Source organism: Haematobia irritans, chromosome 3 (assembly GCF_050003625.1).
Source record: "Haematobia irritans isolate KBUSLIRL chromosome 3, ASM5000362v1, whole genome shotgun sequence".
Classification (NCBI taxonomy): domain Eukaryota; kingdom Metazoa; phylum Arthropoda; class Insecta; order Diptera; family Muscidae; genus Haematobia; species Haematobia irritans.
In genome coordinates this window covers 41,636,161-41,653,436 of record NC_134399.1, presented here as the reverse complement: position 1 = coordinate 41,653,436, position 17,276 = coordinate 41,636,161, and the positions used below count along the sequence as shown (strand labels likewise).

Here is a 17,276-nt window from a genome sequence, read left to right as displayed (position 1 = left end):
CAGCCATGTTTGGATTGGAATTTTGTAGTGTTGGTGTAATTCTGGAAAGTTTAGGGGGTTTAAAAGCGTAGAGGAATGCTGCGACATGTTTTTTCCTACCCTGAGTTTCCTCCAAGTAACACCGTGTTATATAGTGAAGCCTGAATTTGGCCGTTTTTTTATTTTATTATTTTGTTTTTTGGAATTTTGTGGTAAAATTATTATTTAGGTTCGCATAAAATTACGTGAACAAATTTATAAGTCCGTAAATATTTCCTATTATTTTGCTATTACATCAATCTATAATATTTGGAGTAAGTTTAAATGCGCATTCACAAGTGTTCGCTTTATTCTTACAATATTCAGTTTATAGGCGGTAAATCATTTTTTCACGCACGGGGTGGAGAGAATCTTCCAAACTTATTGCATTCTACAAAATTATCTACCAATCTCATAGAGAATTCATGGTAAGATTGATCCACGTCTCTCTTATAAATTTTGGGTTGTGACCAGTGTTGCCAATTTGGTGCTTTTAGCACCAAATTTAGTGCTTTTTGATTTCTAAAAAGCACCAAATTGCTTTTTTGGTGCCTTTTCAAAAAAAGCACCAACTTGGTGCTTTCTGACATTTTCATTTAGTGCTTTTGGTGCTTTTTTTATTTTGAACAGTATTAAGTTTAATTGATACAAAAATTTTGATTAGACTTTCAAGAGCCGAAGAAAGTCAAATTTATTGCCAAATATAGAATTTGATTGTTATGAAGTTGGTATTCATTATTTTTTAATTAATATTGTTATTTAGGGTATTCTGAAGGAGAGTCGAACGATGAGTGCCGAATTTTTGAATTTGGTAAAGATGTCATTAAAAACGTTGTATTAAATTCACAAAAGCACGCAGAATTGGAATAAGCAATAGACTTCTTCCATATATTAATATTTTGAAAGTTGAAAAACATGACTGATCAAAATGAATTGGACGAAAGCATTAAAACTGATCAAAGTGTATACTTAAATAGCGGTTCATAATGGTGAGTACTAAGTTCGAGTTTTGCCGCAAAAGTGAAAACTATATCAGTAAAAACGGTATAAAATTATGCATATTTGCTGCAAATTTTATTATAATGTGGAATAGCCAAAAGCAAATTTTCACAAAGTTTGTATTCCTTAAAATGAATTATTAAAGAAAAGTAACCGTAACTTCTTAAAATTCAATTCATAATACATCTTCGGAGGTTTTTTTTTTTTTTTTTTTTTTTTTTTTTTTTTTGTTTAGTAGAGCATTTAATTTTCGATTTTGTGGTGGAAGGTGGTATGTTAGAATTTATAATATATTTTTGGTGCTTTTTGGCCTTGGGGAGTTGGCAACACTGGTTGTGACATTGTTTTTCTTATTTGTCCTCAGCTTTGGAGACTGCCCAACCAGATTTGACTCTCGCCAACGTAGCCTTCTATGTTTCAATTTAGTCAGTCCGTAAAGTTCACTCGCCGGTGGAGTTTGGTCGGCGGAGATCTCGTGCCTGAGAATTGGAAAAGGGGAGATTTCGGAGGTGTATTTTGCCAGGGCCTGTGTTTTCTAAGTGATCTCCTCTAACACTTAAACAATTTTTCTCCGGAGGAATAAGTTGATCTGTACTCCGTTGAATTTGTCCAGTGTTGGCTCGAGTAGAGATCACCAGATGCATTTGATTGTTCCCGCAAATTAATTGGTGGGAATTCCGAGAATTGTATATATTTGAATTTCGTCATGGTTCGCTATAACTAGTGTTGTACTAAATAGAAAATAATTTTCCTTAACATTATCGAACATAAAGGCATAAAAGTGAAGTGTTTTTTTATTTCAAAAAAAAAAAAAAAAAAAAAAAGCGATTTTTGCTCTGAGTGGAATATAATTAGATAATTTAATGCAATTTGATATAAACATTACTGACAAAGAACATTGGTTTCGTTGTGGCAATGCATATGAAAGATAATTAAGTGAATTTGAATATACACACACACGTAAATATCATACAAATCAACATCATGACATGTGCATACATAAATATGTTAAACCCTCACTAGCAACATCAAAATCCATTCGTCTTGAAAGGCCTTTCATCGATGGACCTGAGCTAACAAGTAAGTGGTTTATTTTAATTTCTCACTATTGCATATGAGACATGCTCTCACTGAATATAACAGAGAACCGTTATAGTTCGGAGAGACGTTTGTCCAAAATATAATTAAATTCATTTTAATTTAATTTCTGAAATTGAAATGCATATTTCCTGTCTGTAATTTAAATTTAATATCAATCTTATATATTGATTTCCGTTTTAATGACAGGATTGCTTTCAATCTCAGAAAAACGAGATAGATGGCTCTTTGGTTAGAGTGCATACGAAATAGTTGTAGTTAGCCTAGTTTGGAAATGATGGCATGAGTGGTCAGATCCCCAATTTTGTTTATACAGTTTTAAAGCCATTGTTGAAATGTGCATTTGTGCTAACAGTACCCATGCCAACATATAGAGTCTACAACTGTGTCGTATGTCACCATAGAACTTTGAAACACCATTGGAAAACATTGTCGCGATTTTGAAGATTACTTTTGGTATTGCAAACAACATATCTGTTCACATGTATAAAGATTAAATTTGAAAATTCATGTCACTTGAACTCAATTAACTTCTCCAATTCAATTGCGGGAGACTGTTGCCCAAATATCATTTATGCGTTTAATGAGATCAATGATCTACAGTGAATCAGCTGATGTTTTTTTTTGTCCACATGTATGAGACATTCCATTTTCGTTTAACCAAAAGCCAATTGTAAATTTCTAACTTAAACTCTTCATTGAACGTAATTCGATTTCTCTTTTATGCCTAATGTCGATTAATTATATGTTCAATTACAACTGAATTCTATTACTAGGGCAATTGCTAGTAACTCATTTAATTATTTACATGAACTATCACTTTATCTAATCAAGTATTGAAGGCGAAATTAATAGCCGACTAATTTATTTTTTTTTTCTACTTTATTCATTGCTGTTTTCGGATATTAGTATATATAAGATTTTTAGACAGTAAATTCTGAATTTTATTTCTATGTTAATTTAGAATAAGACGTTGAACTGTATTTGCGCTGGAAATGAAAATAATTATGAATCATTGAATCTAAGCCATCGTAATGAAAATTCATTGTGGGTTTTTGTTTAATAAAAGTGGATTCATTGTCACAATGCACTAGATCCAGAACTTAGTTTGATTTCTTCCAGCCGGAATGTAGAAGAGGGGTGGTATCGTGGGTCTATCAATTGAATTTCGTTTGGATACTAGGTAGACAGGATGGGTGGGCAATTGGTGGCTAAATATCATCTCAGCCGCATAGCAATCTGTTCCTGAATATCTGTTTCAATTATACTTTCTTTCTTCTGTTACTGTTTTTTTTTGGAAAACAATCGTTTTCGTCTTTATGAGCACGCAGCAATTATTTATTAAAATTTTATGGTAGCGATTCAGGCGAGTGAAATGGCAAGATCCCACACCACCGACGAGCAAGTAGGCCGGATAGACATGCGTGCTACGCTATTATCACTTTCCACAGAAATGTAGGATCCTTTTCCTATTTATTTTGAACCATTGTATGCTACAATTATAAAATTTTTGGCGCCCAGAACGTGGGGCCCGAGTGTTATGAACAAATTCAATTATATTTTTTTTCATGGGAAAACACTTCTTGATATTGTTATATCGTAGTAAATACACTCAGCTCCTACTAATTTTCAGGTTTTTCACTTTATATTCTGTTAGTTTTTTCCCTGTTGGTGAAATTTTTTATCATTGGAATTTATGATCTGTTAGAAGCAGTGGTGCTTGCAGACATAACCGGATATAGATTTTATCAAATCATCTATTTTTTTTTCTATTCTGTCGTGTTAAGTATTTATTTTGTCGATATTTTAATAGAATTCAGCCTTTGGAATGTATTTCCGATTCTGACTTTGAAAATCGATTCTATAAATGGTTTACACTTTTTTTTTTTCACTCTTGGAATATGATTATGTTAACGATGACATGATTAGCCAAAGTGAAAACTCAAATGTAATTCTTTTCTATATTTCTATGTATATTCAGGTGTGGATAAATTATATTTTAATCTAGTTTTACACCCCAATCTTATTCCGGCAGTGGTTTAGAAATCAAACTAATTTTTTTTATGAAGATTAGCTTGGGATATTTTTTTATTGATATTTTGCATTATTTTTGTTTTTGGGAACGGTCTTGAGGGCGATTTGTTTTAGGCATTTTTTTTGGGTTGCTTATTTTGATTTTGTATTTCGGTTGCGGGTTATTCTTTTTTCGTAAGGATGCCTGTGCACAAAAGTCCTGAGGCTGCTAGTGCAGGTGCTATGAATGTGTCTGATGATAGTGTTTGCACAATTTGCGCTCAGGTCTTTTCTGATAAGACCACTATTGCTGAAACTGTTTGTAGACATCGATTTCATAGAGTATGTGTTTCTAATTATGTTCGTACTAACCAGAATTGTCCGAATTGTGGTGTTAAGATTACTAAGGATGATGGGGCTTCTAGTTCTAGAAATCATGGAGTTCATACGAGGTCTGCGGCAAAGGCGAAGAATTTTGATTCAATTAGGGAAACAGGTAGTCCTTTGTCGGATCGGATTCAATCTGAGAATGTGCCTGTAAATACTGTTGTGGGCGATCCTAACATTTCGAACACCGCTTTGAAGGAAATTATTTCTTCGATGGTCTCGGAACAGCATACTCAATTATTATCAGCTTTGACCTCGCAAATTTCTACTTTGGTTGAGAGAAGTGTTGAAGCTAGTATATCGCGTTTGAATTCTGTCAATCCTGTAAATATTTCTCATTCATCTTCACCTAATTTGAGGGAAAATCCTCCGATGCGCACATTGCCTGATGTAGAGCAACGTACATTGGAGCAACTTTTGGGAATACAGCCTCAGGATTCGAATCGAGTTAACAATGTTAACGTCGTCCCGGTTGTGGGTGAAAATCATTCTAGCCACAATGACACTGTGACTGATTTGTTGTTTCGGCCCGACCGGGTGAGTCAAATTCTGCATAATTGGAGACTTAAATTCAATGGTGGTTCGAATTGTTTGCCAGTAGATAATTTCATTTATAGGGCTGAGGCTTTGACCAGACAAACATTAAATGGGAATTTTGACATTTTGTGTGGGAATGCTAGTATGTTATTCGAAGGGAAGGCAAGTGATTGGTTCTGGCGTTTTCATAAGTCAGCTGGCAGTTTCCGTTGGTCTGATTTGTGTAAGGCTTTACGTGAGCAATATCGTGATTCTCGTACTGATATGGATTTTCGGGAGATGATTCGTGATCGTAAACAGAGACCTAATGAGCCTTTTGATGTGTTTTATGAGTCGGTGATTGATTTAGTAGATCGCCTTAATCAACCTTTATCTGATCGGACTCTTGTCGAAATTTTGAGAAGGAATTTACTTCCGGAGATACAGCATGAAATACTGAATATGTCTATTGATTCTGTGGGTCAGTTGCGAGAGATATGCCGTCGTCGTGAATTTTTCATTCAGGATATAAAAGCCAGACATGGTGTATTAAACACTAGGTCCAATAATTTTTCGAAACGGATTTCTGAAATTGAAAGTGACGGTATTGATTCTCCACAATTGCTGGAACTGGAGGAAATCTCTGAGGTGAACTTAATTTGTTGGAATTGCCGCCAGTCAGGTCACCGGTATCAGGATTGTGTGGCTGAAAGGACAATTTTTTGTTATGGTTGTGGTATGCCTGATATGTATAAACCAAATTGTCAGAAATGTGCTTCCAATTCAAAAAACTTCCGTGCGAACCCACCGAAGGGTGCACTCAAATCAAACCTGAAGGAATCAAACTAAAATTGTTAACTAATTCTTGTGACGAGATACCCAAATGTGACACTGCGATACTGGATACTTTTAGGGAAAATAAATATATGACTTTCAATCGAACCACAAGGGTTCAGCCATTGGCTAATTCTAATAGTGGTCCTAGACCTTTAAAACCTCTACACGAGCGTTTAAGACTGTATTATGAGGCTAGAGCTAGAATTTTTGGTGATGATAAGGGACCTACACGTTCTGCGATTCGAATGGGGAAATTCTGGAAGAGGGCTAAAACAGTTAGGAAACTTTTTGCTATTTCAGTTATCGATAGTCCTGGTGATGTCCGTCCGTATGCCGAAGTTTGTCTATTGAACAAAAACCTGCTTGGGTTGTTGGATACCGGGGCATCTGTTTCCTGTCTGGGTGCTGAGGCTGCAAGGGATGTTCTTAATTCAAACGAAAGATTTCGTAAACTTGCTACCTCAGTTACCACAGCTGATGGTAGGCGGCAGGATGTGAAGGGTGTTTTGGAAACGAAAATAGTTTTTAGAGGAAAAGAGTCGCCCATAACTTTATTTATTGTCCCGAGCTTGTCTCAAAATTTGATTTTGGGGATGGATTTTTGGAAATCTTTTGATTTGTTGCCAGCATCGTTGCTGCCAGGTGTAGTTCGTGATACCCCGTCTGTTAGTGATGTTTTAGATAAGCGTTTTTTGACTGATGACCAGGAAGTGGAACTTCGGTGTGTGATTGAGAAGTTTCCGTCATTTTCGAAGGAGGGTCTTGGCAGGACAAACGTGTTGTGCCATATTATTGACACTGGTGATGCCAAGCCTATAAAACAAAGGCATTTTCCCGTTTCTCCCGCTATTGAGAAACTTATTTATGAAGAGCTCGATCGTATGATTGCGATGGGTGTAATAGAAGAGTCGAATAGCGCTTGGTCATCTCCAGTTGTTCTTCACAGAAAACCTGGCAAGAACCGATTGTGCCTGGACAGTAGAAAAATTAATTCTGTGACCATCGGCGATGCTTACCCGCTTCCTCACATAGACGGCATATTGAGTCGTTTGCCAAAGGCAGAATTTATTAGTAGCATTGACCTTAAGGACGCGATTTGGCAAATACCCCTGGAGCAATCATCGAAAGAAAAAACAGCTTTCACTGTACCTGGGAGACCGTTGTATCACTTTAAAGTTATGCCTTTCGGATTGTGCAATGCACCTCAGACAATGTCTAGGCTAATGGATAAAGTGATACCAGCGACTCTCAGGACAGAGGTTTTTGTTTATCTGGATGATCTCTTGGTGGTATCTGCTACATTTGGGCGTCATTTGCAAGTTTTAGAGGAAGTGGCTAAGTCTTTACGTGCCTCCGGACTGACAATTAATGTTGAGAAAAGCAAATTTTGTATGACAGAAGTCCGCTATTTAGGTCATGTGGTTGGGGACGGGGTGATTCGTACAGACCCAGAAAAGATTTCCGCTATAACCGATTTTCCGACACCTAGGTCTGTGAAGCAGGTCAGACGATTTTTAGGGATGTCAGGTTGGTATAGGAAATTTATTCGGAATTATGCTGCTATATCAGCTCCTTTAACTGATTTGTTAAAGGCTAATCGAAAATTTGTTTGGAATGACGAAGCTCAACGGTCTTTTGAAGAATTGAAATCCATCTTGAGCTCAGCCCCTGTTTTGCATAGCCCCGATTTCTCACAGCCATTCTACATACACTGTGACGCTAGCAAAACAGGTATAGGAAGCGTACTGGTGCAAAAAAATGCGGAGGGTGATGAGATTCCTATTGCCTTTATGTCTAAGAAACTCAACAAAGCCCAACGTAATTACAGTGTCACCGAACAGGAATGCTTAGCAGCTCTGGTAAGCATTAAGAAGTTTAGAGCTTATGTCGAGGGGCATGAGTTCACGGTGATCACGGATCACGCCTCCTTAAAATGGCTCATGTCCCAAACCGACTTAAGTACAAGGCTAGCTCGATGGGCTTTAAAGCTTCAGGGATATCGTTTTAAAATTGAACACCGCAAAGGCTCTCAGAACATAGTTCCGGATACACTTTCTCGTGCCAACACTGATGATCTGTCCGAAGTCCGTTGTCTGTCTGAATTAGGGATCGACAAAGGGGTTTTCGTGGATCTAAATTCCACTCACTTTTCCTCAAATGAATATAAGGACTTAGTAAAGAAAATTGAAGAAAATAATAACTCTACTCCAGACTTAAAAGTAATTGATGGATACTTGTACCGTAGGACTGAGCATTCGGTGGGTGAACAGACGACTGATGACTTGACTTGGAAACTGTGGATACCAAAAGGATTAATTCCTGATATTTTACGCCGTCACCATGATGATCCCATGTCAGCCCATTGTGGCATAAATAAAACTTTGGAGCGGATTCGTCGTTACTATTATTGGCCCAATCTGGTGAATGACGTGAAGAATTATATAAATGCATGTGAGATATGTAAGACCACGAAACATCCTAATTATGTCATGCGTCCACCCATGGGTAGGACAAGTGACACGAATAGATTCTTCCAGAAACTCTTTGTTGATTTTTTAGGTCCATATCCAAGATCTAAATCTGGTAGCATAGGGATATTTATCGTCCTAGATCATTTTTCGAAATTTCCTTTCATTCACCCTGTTAAGAAATTCACTGCAGATGTGGTGGTGAAATTTTTGGAGGAAGACCTGTTTCATGTTTTTGGAGTGCCAGAAACAATTGTTTCTGATAATGGTACCCAATTCAAAGCACATAAATTTAATAATCTTCTTCAAAGCTATGGCATTGCTCATGTTTATACTGCCGTTCACTCCCCTCAGGCCAATGCTTCTGAGAGGGTGAATCGGTCTGTAATTTCAGCTATAAGATCGTATATAAAAACTGACCAACAGGGTTGGGATGAGGAATTGAGTAGAATTTCTTGCGCTTTGCGATCCACCATTCATTCCTCGGTAGGTACATCTCCATATTTCATGGCTTTCGGTCAACATATGGTTACCAATGGATCTACTTACAAACTGCTTAGAACTTTAGGGATGCTCGATGATAGGTCGCTGTATTTTGACCGATCAGATTCCTTTGATATTGTGCGGTCTAAGGCAACGGAATGTATGCGGAGGCAATTTGAGCGCAATGAGAGGGCTTACAACACGAGATCGCGTGAGGTGTCATACGATGATGGCCAGGAGGTTTTCCGTAGGAATTTTCGACAGAGTAATTTCGAACAGGGATTCAATTCTAAATTGGCACCTACTTTTGTTAAGGCCAGGATAAGGAAACGACTTGGGAACGCATATTATGAGTTGGAGGATTTGCAGGGCAGGTTTATTGGTAAATATCATGCGAAGGACATTCGTCAGTAGTATTATCTACAAGCGTGATCATCTTTCGGTTCATGTGATTCCCCGAAATCTGATTTTTGTGGGGGGTAAATGTAGAGGCGCTTGTAGATGTGTTGGTATTTTTTTTCCGTATCCGTTTTTCAATGGCATATTAATATGAGTATTTGTATATTATATTGTTTTTCTCATTGCTGTATTTGACCGTAAGACAACAAAACCAATTATGAAGTGTGAGAGAGATATTATGAGGTGTAAGAGAGGGATATTCACATTTGCCTATATCTGCTTGTGGAAGTCATTGGTCGACAGCACAATGGTATGACATCCGGCTGCGAATCCGAATGTCCAGGTTCGAAACCCGTCACAAACCAATTTCATTTTTTTTATTTATTTAATTTTTTCTTGTGTTCATTATTGCAGTAACAGTGATTTTATTTTTTTTTTCCGTGGATTTGAACTTTAGTACAGGGCGAAGAAGTGCATAAAGCGTCAGGGTAATAAATACATTTTCATTTTGCTGTGAGATTATACTCAATTTTGGCAGCCATGTTTGGATTGGAATTTTGTAGTGTTGGTGTAATTCTGGAAAGTTTAGGGGGTTTAAAAGCGTAGAGGAATGCTGCGACATGTTTTTTTCTACCCTGAGTTTCCTCCAAGTAACACCGTGTTATATAGTGAAGCCTGAATTTGGCCGTTTTTTTATTTTATTATTTTGTTTTTTGGAATTTTGTGGTAAAATTATTATTTAGGTTCGCATAAAATTACGTGAACAAATTTATAAGTCCGTAAATATTTCCTATTATTTTGCTATTACATCAATCTATAATATTTGGAGTAAGTTTAAATGCGCATTCACAAGTGTTCGCTTTATTCTTACAATATTCAGTTTATAGGCGGTAAATCATTTTTTCACGCACGGGGTGGAGAGAATCTTCCAAACTTATTGCATTCTACAAAATTATCTACCAATCTCATAGAGAATTCATGGTAAGATTGATCCACGTCTCTCTTATAAATTTTGGGTTGTGACATTGTTTTTCTTATTTGTCCTCAGCTTTGGAGACTGCCCAACCAGATTTGACTCTCGCCAACGTAGCCTTCTATGTTTCAATTTAGTCAGTCCGTAAAGTTCACTCGCCGGTGGAGTTTGGTCGGCGGAGATCTCGTGCCTGAGAATTGGAAAAGGGGAGATTTCGGAGGTGTATTTTGCCAGGGCCTGTGTTTTCTAAGTGATCTCCTCTAACACTTAAACAATTTTTCTCCGGAGGAATAAGTTGATCTGTACTCCGTTGAATTTGTCCAGTGTTGGCTCGAGTAGAGATCACCAGATGCATTTGATTGTTCCCGCAAATTAATTGGTGGGAATTCCGAGAATTGTATATATTTGAATTTCGTCATGGTTCGCTATAACTAGTGTTGTACTAAATAGAAAATAATTTTCCTTAACATTATCGAACATAAAGGCATAAAAGTGAAGTGTTTTTTTATTTCAAAAAAAAAAAAAAAAAAAAAAAAGCGATTTTTGCTCTGAGTGGAATATAATTAGATAATTTAATGCAATTTGATATAAACATTACTGACAAAGAACATTGGTTTCGTTGTGGCAATGCATATGAAAGATAATTAAGTGAATTTGAATATACACACACACGTAAATATCATACAAATCAACATCATGACATGTGCATACATAAATATGTTAAACCCTCACTAGCAACATCAAAATCCATTCGTCTTGAAAGGCCTTTCATCGATGGACCTGAGCTAACAAGTAAGTGGTTTATTTTAATTTCTCACTATTGCATATGAGACATGCTCTCACTGAATATAACAGAGAACCGTTATAGTTCGGAGAGACGTTTGTCCAAAATATAATTAAATTCATTTTAATTTAATTTCTGAAATTGAAATGCATATTTCCTGTCTGTAATTTAAATTTAATATCAATCTTATATATTGATTTCCGTTTTAATGACAGGATTGCTTTCAATCTCAGAAAAACGAGATAGATGGCTCTTTGGTTAGAGTGCATACGAAATAGTTGTAGTTAGCCTAGTTTGGAAATGATGGCATGAGTGGTCAGATCCCCAATTTTGTTTATACAGTTTTAAAGCCATTGTTGAAATGTGCATTTGTGCTAACAGTACCCATGCCAACATATAGAGTCTACAACTGTGTCGTATGTCACCATAGAACTTTGAAACACCATTGGAAAACATTGTCGCGATTTTGAAGATTACTTTTGGTATTGCAAACAACATATCTGTTCACATGTATAAAGATTAAATTTGAAAATTCATGTCACTTGAACTCAATTAACTTCTCCAATTCAATTGCGGGAGACTGTTGCCCAAATATCATTTATGCGTTTAATGAGATCAATGATCTACAGTGAATCAGCTGATGTTTTTTTTTGTCCACATGTATGAGACATTCCATTTTCGTTTAACCAAAAGCCAATTGTAAATTTCTAACTTAAACTCTTCATTGAACGTAATTCGATTTCTCTTTTATGCCTAATGTCGATTAATTATATGTTCAATTACAACTGAATTCTATTACTAGGGCAATTGCTAGTAACTCATTTAATTATTTACATGAACTATCACTTTATCTAATCAAGTATTGAAGGCGAAATTAATAGCCGACTAATTTATTTTTTTTTCTACTTTATTCATTGCTGTTTTCGGATATTAGTATATATAAGATTTTTAGACAGTAAATTCTGAATTTTATTTCTATGTTAATTTAGAATAAGACGTTGAACTGTATTTGCGCTGGAAATGAAAATAATTATGAATCATTGAATCTAAGCCATCGTAATGAAAATTCATTGTGGGTTTTTGTTTAATAAAAGTGGATTCATTGTCACAATGCACTAGATCCAGAACTTAGTTTGATTTCTTCCAGCCGGAATGTAGAAGAGGGGTGGTATCGTGGGTCTATCAATTGAATTTCGTTTGGATACTAGGTAGACAGGATGGGTGGGCAATTGGTGGCTAAATATCATCTCAGCCGCATAGCAATCTGTTCCTGAATATCTGTTTCAATTATACTTTCTTTCTTCTGTTACTGTTTTTTTTTGGAAAACAATCGTTTTCGTCTTTATGAGCACGCAGCAATTATTTATTAAAATTTTATGGTAGCGATTCAGGCGAGTGAAATGGCAAGATCCCACACCACCGACGAGCAAGTAGGCCGGATAGACATGCGTGCTACGCTATTATCACTTTCCACAGAAATGTAGGATCCTTTTCCTATTTATTTTGAACCATTGTATGCTACAAACGTATAATCCATAATTTTAGTTTTCTACAAAGAGATATACATTTAGTGACTTCCTTAAAGTTTTATTTCATTTTTTATTTTCACTTAAGGCCGGTACTCTGTTCGGTTTTCGCGTTGAAACTCCACACAAAATTAAAAAATGCGAAAAACTAGCGAAATTTTTCCATTTGTGGTACTTTGTTTTTTCGAGTTGAAAAACTGACGTTTATAACATGGCGCCATTTGCAATGTGAATTAAGAAATAATTTATTTATTAAAACTATTTGTGTGGGTTTATAACACAAACACGGATTATATTTTTGTTCCGAAACTATACAAAGGATCAAAGGAGTAGCAGATCAATTGCCCAAGGAAAATAAAATGTTTATTTTGTAATAACAAGCAGCAACCACCAACATAATTCAATATCGCTCCCTGTAAAATAGCGCTCCAAGTTACCTAAATAAACACCGCTTTCTATGTGTGAAATAATGGTTTCTATAAAAGTTTTTCGCAAGAATGAACATAGTACCGGCCTTTACCTATTTTTATAAACTATTTGGTTATTTGTCTAAAATTTTCCATTTTTTTTTATTTCTTGCAATTGACCACGAACTTCGTTGCACAAATAAGTATTGAAAACCACATGGTTTTTTCGTTGCATTTTAGGGTAGTGTTTTGTCAAAGTTTTCTCATATTATCTTCAACACCTTTTCAAAGATTTCGTCAACATTTTGGCAAATTGGAAGTAATTCGCAAACAATTTGAAGATGTATTGAAGATGAGCTATTTCAAGTCAAGTTGAATTTATGTTAAAAATTATATTTACCCTCAAACTGAAAAGTTGTTGCATTTGAAAAACGCTCATCCTGTGTTTATTGGGACGCTTCATCGATTCACAATAGCAATTTATTGTGACTAATTTGTCGAAAAACATGAAATTCAAAGTGGTACAGTGTCATAAATAATCGCAGCATTAAATATTTATTACTAATTGGAGCATTTCATACATTAAAAATGCAAGATTTCACTTCTTTTCTGTGATTGTTTTTAAACAGCTGATTTCAGTGTTGCATATTTTTGGAGATGTCCTGGATAAACGAGTACTCTGTTTTCTTTTAGTCCTTCAAGGCTTAGCATATCCAGTGCTAAAAGAAAACAGCCCTTATGTTTTCAGCACTTCATTATCATTTTTATTTAAATAAATTGTAAGAAGCTAGTTGTGCTTGGTGTTTCACAAAATATAAAATGGCTCTTGTAACAATAGTGATGGCAAAATACTTTCATGCGAATAGTGATGGCAAAATACTATCATAGTTGGCGATTGTTGCAGTGTCACTTACGAGTCTGTGGTAGCAATGAGGATGAAATGAAACTTTGAAATGTTGGCAGGGAGTGCTCTTGTCGAACATATCCCACACGGATGAAAAAGACTGTTTTTCATATGTTTGGCTATAAACATTATATGTTTGGAACACAAATTTTTAAACACAATATTTTTGAGTGCAAGCATATAATGTTCATAAACTAGCATAACATGTTTGGGACATATATGTTAATATGTTAGAACATATTATGTTTGGGACATAAAAGGTTTGTAAATATAATATGTTTGGATGCAAACACATATTAATTTAGAAATAGCCTATAAACATATATGTGTTTAGTAGCTTGGAGCGCTATTTAACAGGGAGCGATATTGAATTAAGTTGGTGTTTGTTGCTTGTTATTACAAAATTAACATTTTATTTTTCCTTGGGCAATTGATCAGCTACTTCTTTGATCCTTACAAACTGTGTGGTCCGCTGTTCGAATCCCCGTCCGGCAAAAGGTAAAATTAAAATAAAAAAATCATACAATTGAATAATTTCTTCTAGAATGTTTGTATTACAGAAAAAGGTGCTAAGAACTAAAAAATCTCGTGGAAGTGAGAAAGATGTGGGGGAATATACAATTGGGCAGAAACAAAATTTTGAGCATTCAGGTCGAAAACCTATGTTGTTAGCACCTATATTACCTGTTTATTTTCATAATTCATTATGATTGTAAATATATAAATAAATAAATAAAATTTTGAGAATTTTTTTTTAAGCATATAATAATTTTGGGTGCAAAATGCTTCGAAACATATTATATGTTCATATAATAACATATTGTTTTTTGGAAGACAACATTATTGAATTTGGATGAAAAAATACAAAATGTTTGGAACTTAGACTACCCAAACATATATTGTTTAGACCAATATGCTTTCAAACATATTATATATTGGAAGAGATCAAATATATAAATGTTTGGGCAATACCCAAAAATGTATACGCTTGAAGCAAAATATGTTTGGGAGTATATGTTACAGAAGCGATTTTTTGTGAGCGTGCATATATTGTGCACATTATAAGTTAAGTCCGAAGGCATAATCGATACTGCTGCATGTTTATGGGATCGATAACACATTTACCGATTATTTAGTCATCGCCGACAAGTCGTATCGATCCGACACACTCTACCCAATAAACACAAACGTTTGAAAAATGCTAAATTTCAACAATTTTTCAAACATTTTTTCAAAGGATTAGGGTAATATTCAAGTTGAGAAATTGTTGAGAAAATCGCGTTCTCAACAAAAAACAGACATTACCCTCAACAGTGAAATTCAACACATTACCAATAATATCTCAAGTTTTATCCTCAAATTGAAATGCATCGCTATTCAATAATTTGTCAAACAATTTTCGATGCGAGTCAAATTCAAAATTAACATCGTTGCAAATACTTTTCAACCTAAATTTGTATGAATGATATCCCCACTTCAAATTGAAAGTCAAAGCCAAAATTCTATGAATTTTGTATAATTTATTCATTTCCACCAAAATAAGATATATAATAATACACTACACTACATAATACACTACAATACCAATTGATAAATAATAATCTTATTAAACATATCAACAAATAAGAAAAAAAAAAAACAAACAACAAAACTTTAAATATCTTAAACATTATTAGTAAACACTTTTGAATTGATAATTCGATTTCCTTCTTTTTGGTTCCTTCCTTTTATTAACATGCGGGCAATTTGAAATTAGGAACGTACTGGACCGCGTGTTAGAATTGATTTCCAGCAGAAGGAATTCACAAAATATCCATTTTAAACTGATAATAGCATATGAATTAAACTGACGATGTGATGCACATTTTCATCCAGAAGTTGTTGATTTCAACAATTTGTTGTTTAACAATTTTAATTGGTTGCACTTGTAATGTTTCTGGAAACTTTTTCTTGTCGATAAGCCACTCATTTTTCATTGGTCAGCTTCTTATTGTTTGCAAGAATGTAGCATCCAAAGATTTTAGTTTTCTGCAAAGAGATTTAAATTTAGTGACTTCTTTAAAGTGTTGATTTAATTTTTCATATTGACGTACCAATTATTATAAACTATTTGAAGCAGTTCCAGTTAATTGTTCACCATTTTTTCATTGGTCAGCTTTTTAATGTTTTCAAAAACGTAGAATCCATAATTTTAGTTTTCTGCAAAGAGATATACATTTAGTGACTTCCTTAAAGTTTTATTTCATTTTTTATTTTCACTTACCTATTTTTATAAACTATTTGGTTATTTGTCTAAAATTTTCCATTTTTTTATTTCTTGCAATTGACCACGAACTTCGTTGCACAAATAAGTATTGAAAACCACATGGTTTTTTCGTTGCATTTTAGGGTAGTGTTTTGTCAAAGTTTTCTCATATTATCTTCAACACCTTTTCAAAGATTTCGTCAACATTTTGGCAAATTGTAAGTAATTCGCAAACAATTTGAAGATGTATTGAAGATGAGCTAATTCAAGTCAAGTTGAGTTTATGTTGAAAATTATATTTACCCTCAAACTGAAAAGTTGTTGCATTTGAAAAACGCTCATCATGTGTTTATTGGGTAAGATTCTTTACAAACACCGACATTCCGTCCGGAATAACTGATAGTCTGTAAAGCGCATAAAGCGCATTATAGTATATATACCTCATGTATAATAAATTCTTACTCAAGATGTACCATAATGTTTTTTAACTCAATTTTTCGGGTATGAAATCTAATGGCGTTTTCTTTTCTTGTATAAAATGCGCCCTTTTTTGCATTTTACCCGGAAAACGTACTTTTTAGGTTCTTTTCTAAAAAACAGGCAAAAGTGCGAAAAGGCTTCGAATTCTTTTGTTAAAATAGCGCCACGCATAGAGGCAAAGTGCGGGCATTTTCAGCACCGCCGACAAACGAGAGTGCTGCGATTGCCCTGTTTCCTTTTTTGAATTCTTTTCTGCCCGCTGAAACGATAGCATTCTTTAGGTTGCTGGCAACATTTTAAAAATGCGCATTCTGTACAGACAAAATGAAGGCAAAACACTTTTTTCGGAAATGAAAACACCATAAGGCTCCAATTTATTGGTAAATAATGCTAAAAAGCCACCAATTAAACAAATTGGAATTAGTTTTTTTGGGATCCCGGAAAATCCCGGGATTAATAATAAAAACATCCCGGGAGACGGGATTTATCCCGGTTGACAGCCCTAGTTACGAGTCTGTGGTAGCGATGAGGATGAAATGGAAATTTGAAAAGCTGGCAGTTGTTTTTGTTGAAATAACTCAACCAATAACAAGAATTTACACGTGTTTATTCAACTTCAATGCTGTATTGACAGCAAAAACACTGAGAAACAAGAAGACAGTTTTGCCGATAAGTTTGTTTTTTACGGTCAACTTACATGACCTTACCTGTAATGGCGACAACCTCAATGTTCTAGCGA

At 34.9% G+C, this 17,276-nt stretch overlaps 2 long non-coding RNA genes across 2 annotated transcripts; one reads left to right on the top strand and one right to left on the bottom strand.

The window, feature by feature from the left end:
* The first annotated feature begins 107 nt into the window (after positions 1-107).
* Positions 108-1,192, top strand: LOC142229238 (uncharacterized). The gene is made up of 3 exons (XR_012720361.1): positions 108-293; positions 353-446; positions 782-1,192. It is a non-coding gene; the product is annotated as an uncharacterized LOC142229238 (long non-coding RNA).
* Positions 1,193-15,514: 14,322 nt separating this feature from the next.
* On the bottom strand, positions 15,515-16,438 carry LOC142231663 (uncharacterized). The gene is made up of 2 exons (XR_012720853.1): positions 15,906-16,438; positions 15,515-15,840 (listed from the first exon to the last, which is right to left on the bottom strand). It is a non-coding gene; the product is annotated as an uncharacterized LOC142231663 (long non-coding RNA).
* Positions 16,439-17,276: the final 838 nt, after the last annotated feature.